The sequence below is a fragment of the Gymnodraco acuticeps genome, unplaced genomic scaffold (assembly GCF_902827175.1).
Source record: "Gymnodraco acuticeps unplaced genomic scaffold, fGymAcu1.1, whole genome shotgun sequence".
Lineage (NCBI taxonomy): Eukaryota > Metazoa > Chordata > Actinopteri > Perciformes > Bathydraconidae > Gymnodraco > Gymnodraco acuticeps.
In genome coordinates this window covers 167,249-182,349 of record NW_022990723.1, presented here as the reverse complement: position 1 = coordinate 182,349, position 15,101 = coordinate 167,249, and positions in this window count along the sequence as shown.

Genomic DNA, 15,101 nt, shown 5'->3' with positions numbered 1-15,101 from the left:
GAATAAATCGGGTGTATTCTATTTACCCACATCAAACTCATGAGGCTGTGCGGAGCCGGAGCCCAACTGCTGAGTTTGGTGCGACACTGCCGATAACTCCAGCTCCTTCAAACGAAGCATCCGATTAGACTCCTCCTCTAGTTTCCTGATTTCGAGATTACAGTTGATCTCCTTCTCTCTGTTTGTTGTCAATCTCCTTCTCTCTAATCATCAACTTTCGTAGCTCCAGCTGAAGCTCGCTCATTGTCGGAGCGACCTCTGTTTCCTCGTCTTTAGATAAACAAGCAGCGCCCGCTTCCTCTGATAACACTTCCCGCTCTATCAGTGCAGCCAACAGCTGTTCCTTAATGACCTGCTTCTTGTGTTGTTTACTAATCGCAATGTCAAATCTGCCTGCGATTAGCTCCAGTTGGGCTTTACTACAGGCGTCCAACTTCTCCCGAGTCGGATCACTAGCAAACCCCTCTAGATCAAACTCCATAACGCAAAATCCAACCTAAACTCACTCCAAAGGAAAAAAAAGAAGAAAAAAAACTGAAACCAGCTAGGCTATCACTATAGCCACCCTACACTGCACACACAAAGCAAAATATATATGCTGTCAAGGGCCGTTCTAGAAAGAACACCGGCACCTGCCCGAGACAGGCTTTGGACGAGCCCCCATAAGTTACGACCCGCCCTCTACTTAATGGTAGAGGGGAGACCCGCAACTTAGAAAACACAGCAAACACGCAGCATTTAACGGTGTTCATTTATTGATACATCCGTATTTACATGGCCAACCGGTAAATAACAATGCACTGGAGGACAGGAAACAAACAAAAGGACAAAGGGGGCCTGGGCCAGCCACACCACGGGCCGTAGGACTCAGAGCTTCCCTCCGCTACCCAGAAACCTAACAAATCCCTGCGGGAGAAAAACAAAGCCTCGAAAACCTAGACTACCTGTTCCTCCAGAGTACATTAGACACAAAACACTCGGAATCTACAGATCCTGAAACAGAAGAAGGAGGAAGACCACGGACAACCTCCTCTGGCGTTAAGATTGGGGAAGAGCACTCTTCTCCTCCAGCTTCTGCTTTTCAAGTCCCCAGCTGAACGTAATTAGGACACCTGGGGGAGGCGGAGCCAGGGGCGGACCAGGTGTGTCTGTGCAGCAGGGAGACAGAGAGACAAACAGGAGAGGAGCACGTAACAGTGGCAATCATCCTTTCCAAAATAAATGGTGTTTTTCATCTACTTTTCACACACCTTAAGTTCAGATTTTTCCTTGATTGAGTTTTAAAAACAAGTATTTTAGCCAGAAGAATAATTGTATTAATCAACTGTGTACTGTCCTCATCCAAAAGCCCAAACAAAACACCAAAGGGAGTAAATGCACAATCAATATAAAGCGTCTTGAGCCAATTTTGAATCTCAGTCCACAGTCTTGCAATGTATGGACAATAACAAAATAAATGCATCTGGTCTTCCTCCTCACAGAATCTACAAAATGGTGACGGTTCAATATTAAAAGTGGTAAGTTGTTATTTTGTAGGGGTAATCTTGTAAAAAATATTCAGTTGGAAGATTCTTGAATAGGAATCAACTGTTGTTTTGTATATGGTTCCAAAAAATGGTTTCCAGGGTATCAGAATATTAAATTCTTCCCAGAAGGAACGGACCGCATGAGGAAAAGCAGTAAGGCCATTGCTCTGTAAACAGTGATTATAAATGATTTTATTTATTTTTATTAGCCATTTCTGACTTCTTGTATGAGGTGTACAGACCTGTTGTCAGTTTCCATCTTTTTTTAATTTACAATTCCAGTTAGTTGGAATAGCTGAAAGCAGCTGGTTAAAATGAAGTAAATCACATATCTGACCATATATACAGCAAAAACACTGTTATGAAATTAAATTACCTGTGCTATCTAGTATTCATACAAATAATTCCTTTTCTCAGGAGACTTTCCCATAATAGTAGTTTCCCATCTATTAAAACTTCTGAGTTAAACCATATTAATTGATTTTGGATTTCTTCTGGTGTATCTGGGGGGTAATACTGGAAACTCAACCAAGCCTTCAATGCATCTTTAACAAATGGTGAGATTTCTACTAATATTTGGTGAGATTTTAAATTGGAAAAAGGGAAACAGTTTACAGTCAAAATATAAACGCTCATAATACCCATGGATGTATAATAAGAACGATATTACCCCTCCTGTACCCGGGCCTGGTGACACGATGGAATTAATAGAGCTCAGACCCTCACTTATATAGAGGTCGGAACATGTCATAAGTATAAATGAATAAAAGCATAAATAAATGTAGGAATAAAAAAATGAATAAATAAATAAAGGAATACATAGGATGCAGTGTTTTCAAGTAGATTAAGTGCATGGGCTGTGGCTCAGCTGGAAAGCAGTTGACTCACAACCACAGGGTCATTGGTTCAACGACTGGTCAATAAGTATTTTTCTTTTTTTAGCTACAGCTAAATGAGATATTGTAGTTAATAAATGTATTCTTTGATATGGTTTAGCCTTTCTCAGGCTACAACATGGTTAAGTTTACGAATATTATTAAGGAATACAAATCCCTCTTTGCAATGTTTACCAGCCTCCTTAGGCTTTTCAATCACAATCATTAAACTGGAATAAATACATTATTGTTAACATGAAAATATGATTTTATGTTCGTTGTTTATAGTTATTCTAAGGCTTTACTCATTGGGAACTCGGTATGAGATGATAGAGCACACTGTTTTGAGATGTCGAATCTGCCTGTTTTACACACTTTGACCAACAGGGGGGTTTGTGTTCAAACCGGTTCAAATGAAGCCTCATGAGATCAACCCTTTTGCGAACCTGGAAAGCTTCATACGGCTTGATCTCGCCATCACTAGTAGTTTGTTTGTTTGTTTAACCTTTATTCAACGAGGAGCGTTTCCCGTTGAAAATAAGAATCGCCTTTACAAGTGAGTCTTGGGACAGAGCAACATCAACAATGTTATGTCAGCAGCAAAACCAAAGACATGAGGATCATGATGTCTAGGAAACCCGGGTTAGCTGTGACAAGCCTGACTTCAGTTAGCATATCAAACCAAGCCAGGATTAAAACATTTCATAAAGGAAGTTGACACCACGGAGGGCGCTACATTGATGATGAACATCTTACTCAACAGCAGAACACCATCAAGACATCACATAAAACCGAACACTATCAACACAAAAGCAAGTAAAGCCAATTAAAGCTCACTGTTTAGCAGGTGAATCCAGCTGGCATATTCTTCTTCGCTCGTTTGCGACGATTCGGGAACTTCTTTCTACAAAATGTCCTCATGTTCCCGTTTTCAATGCTACTATATTTCTAAAGCTGCTTTCAGATTTTTGACTAATAGGCTGTAGTCTCCATCCTTGTTTTGAAATGTTTGACTGGACACGCGGTTCACTTAGGGGCGCTTGATTTGGGTCACTAAACATTCTCACCGGGCGGTGCAGCGAATCATTGAGGAATAAAGTTCAGGTAAATGCATTCTTAGTAATTTAGGCAGAATCACAATGTATCAAGACCCAATCTTAGCCATTAGCTAGACATTGTACATCACAAACGATAGGCCTACTGTAAGTTTCAAAGTTCTCTGTAGGGCCTACTAGTGCACAGGGGCGGATCTACCGGGGTGGCATGGGGTGGCAACTGCCACCCTAAACAATAGCCTTGCCACCCCAGTTGGCATCTTTGTTTTGAAAGAAAAGTTGTGGCTCATCGGACATTTATGAGAGAAAGTCTCTAATGTCCGAGTGCAAGTGAATGCAGCACAAGATGCACGTCATGTAACCCCTCCCCGGGTCCTGGCGCGAGAGTGGAAATATGATTGGTGGCGAATTCACTTGAACCGGGGGACGGCGCAAAACGAGAAGCATTCGGACCCAAGCACTGAAGGAATGAGGTAGTTGCGGTCTACAATGACAGAGAAGAGAAACGTCAGTTTGGCTGTACTCAGCATTGAATCAAAACGCACTACAGCTGTTGATCTTAATAAGTTTGTGAGGCGTTTTGCTGAACAAAATAGTAATCGCCGCATTCAGCTGTAATAGACATGCCAACTTGATGCTCTGCTCACGGATGACTCGATGAGAATAACAAACTGTTAAGATGATGACCTTGTATGCGTGTATATATTTTTTTCTTTGAGGGGGTCTGCCCCCAAAAAACAGTTTTAAGTCCTGAGAAAGTAAAATAAGACGGTGTGTAAAACTACACTGCCCAGCCAACAGAAAGTAACCACTTTGATTTAACTAGGCCAGTAGGTAAGGACCTTCCACTGGATAATAACTGCAGCGATGTTTTAGCTGAATATACGTTTTTTAACCCTAACTGATGCAGTTAGTCACTTCTTTAATGTTTGTTCTTTCTGATGTAAAGTCAAGGTTGTAACTGTATATCAATAATGATATAATTACTTGTTTTCAAATTTGAAGGAGGGCGAGCAAGCATCTTGATGAACATTCATCATTAACTCCTCCAAAAAATATAGTTTATTCAATAATAAATGAATATGTGAATCATAACAGTTCTTCACTATATCTGTAAAGCATCTTTGAGCACCTGTAAAAACGCTAACAAATTAAATCTATTATTATTATTTATTAACAGTGATTGACAGCTGATAGGAATAATATGATTGTTAATATTCATATTCATTCAGACAAACATCAATGAGACAGTTAATTAATGTACTTATTGCAGCAGTCTGCATAGATTTGGTACCCCTGCTGGTCTAAGAGTGAAACAAACTCATTCAGTTATTGTTCAGTTAAAATTCATTAAATTACGTCTGCCACCTTATATGTAAGGCTTTACTGATGTGCCACAATAATATCACCTATGTGATTGAGTTAAAATATTAATGTTGTGGCTTTCCAATTTAACATTGATTGTAGGGGTGTAACGGTTCACAAACATTTCGGTTCGGTACGTAGGCCTACCTCGGTTTTTAGGTCACGGTTCGGTTCGTTACGTTTTCGGTACAGCAGAAAAAATTATCACAAAACATTAAATATATTTTTTTAATTATTATTAAACTGACTAATGTATTCAAATAAATACAAAATATAGTAAAATAAACATTAAGGTGCAGCATTTCGATGAACTGAAATAATCTGTATTTGAACTGTACTGTACCTAAGCAGCCGGCTTGACATTAGGACTTGCTTGTCATTGTATTTTCATGTTGTTTAAAGAAAGATGAACTTGTCCACATTGCTTGCTGAAATGGCAGATCTGCTGGCACTAACAATGTCTCCTGCTGTGGAGAACACCCTCTCTAGGGACAGAGGTAGCAGACACAGCCAGGTAGCGCTTTGCTAACATGGCAACATAAGGATACTTGGCGTTTGTAATAGCTTTGGCTCGGTCTGAACTCTCTGCGAGTGGTGGAGGCTTAAATGCTAGTGGGAGTTGGGTTTGCACTTCAGTCTTTTTTCTTTTGGTGTACCGAACCGAAGGGCCCGTACCGAATAATTTCAGTACCGTTACACCCCTAATTGATTGATATGATTGCGATTTAAATCAGCATATACTTCTGTCAGGGGATGCCACCCCTCAAAATCTCCTGCCACCCTCTTGCCACCCCATGAATATTTGTCTAGATCCGCCCCTGCTAGTGCACAAACTATGTGGGACCCATAGGGTGGGAACACGATCCAGCTGCGCACCCTATCAATATAGAGGGGCACGTGATGCGGAAGTCGGGCGGTTGATTTGTTATGTTTTTGCCTTATATATACAGTCTATGGTTTTTGCTCAAGTAAGGTCAACGTAATTAGGGTATACTTAGCGATTGCTCAAGTTTACCAATGACACTTATTATAAAACAAACGTAGGACATATCCCACTCATGAAGATATACAGAAGATGAAGACATGTCTCTCATCTTTGCAAGTTGGGCCAAAAAGGTAAAACATTGTCTGATGGGCACTCTTTTTACAATAAGCATAAGCCTACAGGTTTATAATCATCATCATCATCATCATCATCATTGGTGGATTTCATTTAAATGTGCAGTGCCAGGGCCCTGTTTGTGTGTATGTTGGTTCATTACCAATATCTTACAGCTTCACACCTAAATGAAATAAAGCTATCATAAATGTTATTTATCAGTCACACCTGTTGTTTTCCTGCCCTGTGTAAAAACATCTGCGCTGAGAATGCTCTATAATAAGTTAGCTCATACAAAAACACATAAATATGATGTGTTCATAAAGTATATTATTTAATATGTTTTGTATAACATGTTAATAGCAACCACTACACAGATTAGTTGAACCAATGTGCTTGTGAATATGTGTAGTTCTGTTATAGAATGTTTATATTTCAATTTCGATATTTCTGGAACTTGAACTTTGTTTTTACCGCCAAATAAGTTATTTGTATAGTGTACTCCCCTATTTTTGGTCGGTTTCTTATTAGGAAGCTCATCCACACAAACACAATTACAGAGTTAAATGTCCTTTTTCAGAAGTGTGTGGACCATTTTACATAACCATCAATCTGGTAAACAAAGAATATATTTTTGTGCTGCCATACATTTTTGTATTCATCTATTCAATATCATACATTATTAACATCATACATTTCTACATACAACAAAGTCCAGGGGCAGACATACAAAGCAACAATACATGACATACCGTACAGTAAAGAAAAAAGAAAAACAGGAGAGACATCTGTCCAGGGACTACAGACGAAAAATAGCCTGTTGGCTAACTCTGGCGCATTTACAGAAATGTCAATCAATGTGTCAAATAAATATATAAATAAATAAAAATAAAATAGATTAAATATTTTTTAAATATCAAATTAGTTTTGATCGCCTTGTTATTCCTAATGTTTTTAATAATGCTAACATATTGTTTAAATTCTTGATATAAATGTACAATATTTGGTTTGGAATCAGCCCATTTATTTTTATGGATGTGAAATTTCCCTAAAAATACTGTGCTGCCATACATAGTGTGCAGGTTGATAAAGAGAATGACATCACATATTTTGGGCTGAGACCTGTTTCCTGAACAACACATCATCAACCACAAGGTGGAGCTAAGCACACGTATTTTACACTACTGTGTGTTGTTTTTGTTAGATAGATAGGTAATAACGTTTTGTTGAACTTGTTTATTCTGATTTTTGTCTTGTATTTGAGCTATGTTTCAGACTTGACTTTTATTATGGGCTAGCAGAAAGATATTTGTGTTAAATGATGCCCTTCAACCTCAGACTAATACAAATTAGTCTGATGAATAGAAATTATAAGCTCCATAACAGTTTTGAAATATATTCTACAACATCTCAGTCTTGACTTAGTACCTTTCTTTTGTTTCTCTTCTTGGCTTCCTTCTACATAAGAACTTGAACAATTGTGGTACATGATAAACAATATTAACCACATTCTCCCACTTGATGGCAGTACAGACCAAAAGAAAGCACTGACAATGAAGCGATTCAAGTTTCACCTAGCAACAGGGCTGCTGCTTGTTCATTCACACACCTACATGGTTACACGTGAGGCCCTTCCACTTTCACATGTACAAACAATCCATCACAAGTGCATGCAGGCACGCTAGCTCAGGTACAATTGCATATAGGCTGATAAATAAAACCTTATTCATCCGCAAGCGCTAACATGTATATGGAGATAAACAGTTGGATTCTGCATACATAAACAATAAATAATGGAATTAAAACAAGTGGAAATCATTATAGACAAACAGAACAGGCCGCAGTGCTAGGAAAAGACTCCATACAAGAGCTCCGTCATGCAGCCCAGTGCTACTGTCAGTCCACATAAAGCCACTTTCAGTGTGAATGGGAACGCTTTGATTTGGCTTTCAGGCCACGGTTAGAGTCAATGCAACAGGCTCTAATAGTAGAATTACTCCCACCACTTTTACCCTCTGTCTCCCACTTTCCTCCATTCACCCTCAACCACATCCTTTTTTTCTTCTGCCTTCGCCTTCTCTTTCCCCATTCCAAAAAAAACCACACACACCCTGTTTATTTGTCCCATTAAGAAAACAGTCCAGAGATCCTTGCGTTGTGTAAGAGATCAAAAAGGCATTGCATAACTCAATTGGCTCTGCAAGTCTCAAGACTGCCATGCAGTAAATTGGCCCTGAATGACAGCACTATGTGGATTGTCTTCTTGTTATAGTTCCTCCTTTAAATTTTTTTAAATACAACTTTGGTGAATTTAGAGTACCCAACTCTTGTCTCCCTTTTTCTAAATTCATGTCAGGGGACTTTTGACTAAAAGCATGTGATTGGTTTTGTGGTTTTGTCATTCCCAAGTGGCAAAACTTACAGAAACCAAGCTTCTGTGGTTCTTGACAATGCTTACGGGAATGAATAATAGTTGTGTTAAATCGAATCCATCTTCTAGACAAATCCACCCAAACATCTTTTCATACATTAGGCTCCTTAGAAAGCTGAACTTCATCATGATAGTCAAATTTGTCAGGGCCCTGAAAAGCCATACTTTCTGTAGGAAACATACTAATTACTCACAATCAATTAAGAAACCTAGTTTTCCGGTCTGCATGTGTGCTGGCGGGTGACAGACATATAAACCATAGAGGCCAACTTCCCCCATACTTCCCAGGCTCTTTAATTAACTCTTTGATCTGAGTGCTATGTAGTGAGCTCAGGCCAGAGGCAGCTCCGAGAGCCAAGGAGAGAATGGATAGCATGTCATATACAGCACACCACAGCAGGAAAAGACGTAAAATGCTGACATACTCCTGCTTGAACCTAAAAGAAAGTTTATAGTTTTGTTTACTTTGATTCCGGTTTGATATTGTGTAAATCACAGATCATTTGAAAAATGTATCAATAACTTTACTGTATGCAGCACTTAAAGTCAGTGATAGAACATATAATGCATTTGTTTGATTCAACATTAAACTCCGTTGCCATGCAATACAATTACACCACACAGACTGGGTTACTCAGAATGCTGTGTGTTAAGGACTTGACCGTCAATGGAGTGTATCGGGTTCGAGGAGGTTGAAGTAAAGGGACAGTAGATCTGGCAAGTTTTAAAAGAAGCCCAAAGCTCACTTTATCGGTTGGAATTTGCAGCACCATGGAACAACTTAATAACAATGCGTGAAGCAATGAAAATTACACAGCTCCCGCTCGAAAGGAAAAATTAATTGCTCTCAGGTTGCACTCTGGAGAAGTTTGTTCATTCCAGCACGTGCACGCACACACACACACACACACTCATTGGGCACTTTATCGCCCCCCACCAACAGACAGTCACGTATTCACACAGGCACACAGGTGCATGTAGAACCTTGGAACAGCACCGGGCCTGAGGACACAACTGTGTGTGTGTGTGTGTGTGTGTGTGTGTGTGTGTGTGTGTGTGTGTGTGTGTGTGTGTGTGTGGTGTGTGTGTGTGTGTGTGTGTGTGTGGTGTGTGTGTGTGTGTGTGTGTGTGTGTGTGTGTGTGGGTGTGTGTGTGGTGTGTGTGTGTGTGTGTGTGTGTGTGTGTGTGTGTGTGTGTGTGTGTGTGTGTGTGTGTGTGTGTGTGTGTGTGTGTGGTGTGTGTGTGTGTGTGTGTGTGTGTGTGTGTGTGTGTGTGTGTGTGTGTGTGTGTGTGTGTGTGTGTGTGTGTGTGTGTGTGTGTGTGTGTGTGAACCTGCAGCTCTCCTGTGCTGTGTAGTGGAGAGAAGAATAGGGCCTGGGCCACATTCCAGCCCTGCCTCCCTGGGCGAGAGACAGTATTCAGCATTCCTCTCCCTGCCTATCAGGCCAGGTGCATTCCAGAACATACACACACATGCACACACGCACACATTTAGACAAACAACGTTCAGTTCAGAAACACACATGTATGCTCGATCACAAATATAACATGTGTAGGCACGAACAGTCATACCAATGTGTGCATACATGCTCTTATAGGTGGTCATACAGTACAGCTATTTGTACTGTATGTTGACATTTAAAAAGTTTTAAAAAATGAAATAACCTCATTAACCTTCCGCTAAACACACACCCACCCACATAAATCTGTGTAAGACACACACATACTGAACACATTCTGTGTACATACATGTTCTACCTCGCTCACATGAAAACACGTAGGCTTAAACCAAGATGAACTAGCATTGTCTGTGCAGTGCTGCTATTGTGCTGCTACAATCTGTGAAAAGATGTTGGCTGCCTCTTTAATTCTTGTATGATTCAGTCATTTTTAATGCATGGACTTTTATGTTTGAAGGAGGTTGAGCTATTTAAAGAGCAGGGGTTGAATACACTGTGAATGTACAGCCAGCCTCTTTTTGAAGTTCATACGGTGCTGTGATGCACTGTGAGTCACACATGACAGTGCAGACGGGGGTGGTGTGTGTGTGCGTGTGTGTGTGTGCGTCTATTTGTTTGTGTGTATGATGTGTGCACGTCCCCATCCGGGTCTTTTCATTCATTTATCAAGATATTTACTTTCTTTTCTAGACTTGATGAGGATAAACCAGAAAATGTTTTTTAATGTGAACAAGCCCATCAAAGAGGTAGAACGTGATAATAATCACCTCTTATCAATGGGAGGGGGAGTTGAGGAGATAAAAGCAGGAGCAATGGGATGGGGACGGATGGCTTCATGTGAGAGAAAATTGGATGCTCGCCTCATGCAAAGTCAGTTCAATCTGTAGGCTTGGTCAAATGTAAAGACACAACGACCCCTGAACAAAAGCTCTATTCAGTGTTAACGCGCTGCTTCCCTTCCCCACTATTCCACCATCACACAGAGAAAAAGCTTGTTGGCTACATGCTATTTGACAGGCACGGGACTCCATGCTTGACAAGCACTGAATCAGACCATTACTCTTTGGCATTCCTCCCTCACCGTTACGCTTACTTCCCCTATTCCTGCATTCCCCATCGCTATCCTTATCCTTTTTCTCCTTCCTTGTCTCTCATCCTTCACCTCCCTCCCTTTCACATCCCAGTTCATGTCTGCTGGTAGCACGAGCCAATTCCCGCCCTTCTCCCACTCACCCCCCACCCCCGTCAGCCCACTTCTCATCCATTTCCATGTGGCGACTTTTCATCAGTGAAGTGCCTTCCTGGCCCGACTACCCCCACCCCACCTACTCCCTCTGCCACTCACTGAATGGATGCAGCATTAAAGAGAGAGGGAGAGAGAGGGCTGAAACCGTCGTTCCTTCCTCCTACAAGCGCCACCCCTTTGGCTGTCGCAGAAGTGGTATGTTCCACAGCGAGGACTGCAGAAGTTGAGAGAGCACATTGTTTGTAATCTGGCATTGCAGGGGTCACTTCCTGACTCGTGTGTCCGCTCCCTTAGCCCTGCACCGATCCCTTCTCCCCCCCCCCCACCTCCTCCCTGAGTGTCCATCTATTGGCCAAGTAGCCTAGGGCTTTTGGACAAACCCTGTTCTTCCCCTTTTGTAGGAAAGCTTCAACATCTGAAAACAATCAAATAATCTGGGCACAATGCGCCTCTTCATGGAGGGATGCTGGTGGTTCCCAGATGAGCGGGAGGATTAAGTGGAGGAGGCCATAGGGGAGAGAAAGAGAGGGATGGGGGCTACACAGCTGAGGAGGAGGGGGCGCGGAATTTATTGTTACTGGATTTTCATAACAATAATATGTGTGTACGAAGTTTTGTGTGATGAGGTATTTTGGGAAAAGGGAACACCAGTAACACTTTCCCAAAGAGTAATAGTCATGTCTGAGTCAGAGGTTTTAGACTCATTGATTCCTTCTTGTTTGATGAACAATTGAAATGTAGAAGTGAAAACAGTACAGTGAAAATTAATCTTTCATCTTTAAAAGAAAACCCAAAACAACTAAATTAAAACATCTATATTAAATGTATGTTTAGCAATGGCAAATGTATGACCTCTGTGTACTTAAGGAGTTTTGCCTAAGGTTGGCCTGTGTGTGTGTGTGTGTGTGTGTGTGTGTGTGTGTGGGTGTGTGTGTGTGTGTGTGTGTGTGTGTGTGTGTGTGTGTGTGTGTGTGTGTGTGTGTGGTGTGTGTGTGTGTGTGTGTGTGTGTGTGTGTGTGTGTGTGTGTGTTGTGTGTGTGTGTGTGTGTGTGTGTGTGTGTGTGTGTGTGTGTGTGTGTGTGTGTGTGTGTGTGTGTGTGTGTGTGTGTGTGTGTGTGTGTGTGTGTGTGTGTGTGTGTGTGTGTGTGTGTGGTTGCTGATAGTTAGACAAGAGGATTGATACCACTCTTCTGTCTGTTTGGTAAGAAACCAGCAGTCTGTTAGCTTAGCCTAGCATAAAGACTGAAACCTGTGGGGAGACAGCTAGCCATGCTCAGACCAAAGCACACTTCTAAACACATTATGTACTAAATGTTTGATTCTGTTTTCACCTGTTTTCAGGCCTTGTGCTAAGCTAAGCTAACAGGCTTCTCAGGAAAACTGAATTAGTCTTTTCATCTAACTCTGGACATAAAAGAATCATATATTTGATCAAAATAATATACAAATTATGTCCAGCTCTGTATTCTAGCTTTACTTTCTTAAATAGATTAACACACAACCTGCATGTGCCCACACACATGCACACTTGTACCGCGTCTCCCATGCTGCCCCTATCCCCATGAGAATAAAAAATAGTCATCTGCAACTTCCCCTCCAACATATTCATTAATCCCTTCTATCCTGTGGGGCTGGATGATGATTACAGGGAATCCAACTGAAGCCGCCCAAATAAACACCCCTCAGGCAGCAACAAAGGCCTGTCCACCTCACCCTAAACACAGCTTCCCCAGCTAGATCAGGTTTCAATCAAGCCCACGCACAACATGCAAACAATAGGAAGTAACAGAGTCTCGGGCGCTGAAAAAGCTAACTGCGGCTGAAACCAATTTAGTGTCTCATTTTTGTAGTTGAGACGTTAGCAACTGGTACAAATGTACTGGCAAGCAGATCTTGAACATTAACAGTAATCAACCCTTGTATCAAACTTAACATCAAATTCCAAATCTAGTGAAAATGTCTTACTTCCATGACACATGTTATGTATAATACAGATAACTCTATAGTATGAAGCAACATTTGCTTTTATGTACAGCACTAAACTGTAGCTTTGTGTTCATTCTAAGCACAGTGCACAATCTATTTTCCCCAGTAAAACACACTGTAGTATGTTTTGTTGAATGTTCACATAGTTAAACATGAAACAATCCCAGAGATGTGTTTCTCTCAAGGGCTTTGCAGCCATAATGACCTTCCACCTGAACCAACATCCTTGTGCATGGTCACAAGACCAGCTCTTTAAGCTGGACACACTTCACTCATCTTGTTATCCACATCCATCTTTCTTCTAAGATATTCTTGAAACAAATTATTGTAAAAGAAAATCCCCTAATGCCGCTAACTTCAAAGACTTCATGATCAGTATTGTTAGGATGTTCAAGCAATATAATAAATGTTTGCGTCTTTATTTTAAAGACCGGTCATATGGATATAAACAAACACTGTCTGAACGAGAGACAGAGAGCTACAGTACATAGTCAAACATGCCTGAAGGCCCTCACACTTCCTTCCCCTCTAGCCACTACACCTTTTCTACTCACCACCCTACAATTAGCGTGCCTAAAAGTGGCAGGCTTCCGAGGCCAGGCCCACACTAATCATAGGTATGCATTGTTCTGTTCCGCTTCCAGGCCTTTAAAAATCAGCACCTCTTGTTTAAGCCACACCTATTGGCTCAGAGCGCTGTGAGTCCGCTGTCGTGGTCTGAGACAGACAAACTTGAGAAGGCCGGGTGTGTGTTTTTAAGAATGAAAATAAACAACATTTTTACCTCTACAAAAACTGGAAGTCCACACATCAACAACGGTGTCAAATGTCTAACGTGTTGACAAAAGCAGGGAGGTAAAACGAATGTAAGGCAGAGGATCCTGAGATTAGGTTATTTACAAAGAGCTGTCATCAGCCATCTCCGGTCTTTCTCACTAGATGCCCTGAGGTCTCCGCAGACTGTATGGCGGCAACTAAACACACTGAATTTCCTTTCCATAGCTGCTGTACAAAGAGAGGCCTTCACTTCTCCTCTCTTGTGACCAGAGGCTGCCTGTTCCGCTAGGAGCTGTTGATCACATCACCTGTGTTTTGAGGTCATCATCTAATTCAAGACATCATGGTCCAATTCCAGGAATTAATCTCCCGTGCTATCATGCATAAAAGTGGCCATGCAGTTTCTTGTTCTTCTATGACATAAACTACATTTGTTTGTCGGCCATCAGTAATTTACCTTTTCAAAACTATCTGATACTCATACTATCATGTCAACAAGTTTGAGAATATATATTTGTTTAGCTCAGTATAGTAATGAGGTTCTGTTTATCTTCTGCAAACAGCTAAATGTACAGTTATACATAAACGTATTAGGGATTAGGTCAACATTACAAAAGTCCCCAGAAAGCTGTTATTTATGCATTTCAAGTGTTAAATAATGTCAGCAAAAAAAGCTCCCAAGTTCATAAGTGATCATACTGTAAATTAAAGTCTAGTGAAATCCAAGAACTAGCTAAAAAAGTTTGTAAAATAAGTGTCAGTACTAATTTATTTATAAAAATTAAGAAACGTGACTGATCTGCAAATCATTTTAGCAATCTTCCTGAAAGTCAAGTAAACTTATGTTTGTGTTGGAACCTCCTGAATGAGGGTTGTGTTAAGCAAAACACATCCTTTATGCTGCGGTTGCTTGTTGGCAACACAGGAATGTTAGCTTGTTTACCGTCTTAAAGAGAATTGTGATGACCCTGATTGCACTTAGTGAGGGAATTCAAGGGATGCGTCTGTTAGCTAAACATCCTGTTGTTGTATTAGTAATCTTCAGTGTATTGTGTTCAGTGTGTGAAAAACACAGGAAATGCACACTAGGGCCATCCACATTTGTGAGATGAGAAAGAGGCTGACTTCCTGAACTCTGAATACTCTAAAGGATACAGGCATGCTAGTGGGAAAAAATGCATGGTCATTGCCTTTTCTGCTCTATCTGAAACAAGGGACACTTTATCTGGACTTGTGAGCTTGATCCTGGCCATGGTAACCCGATTCAAAAAAGAAGAAGTG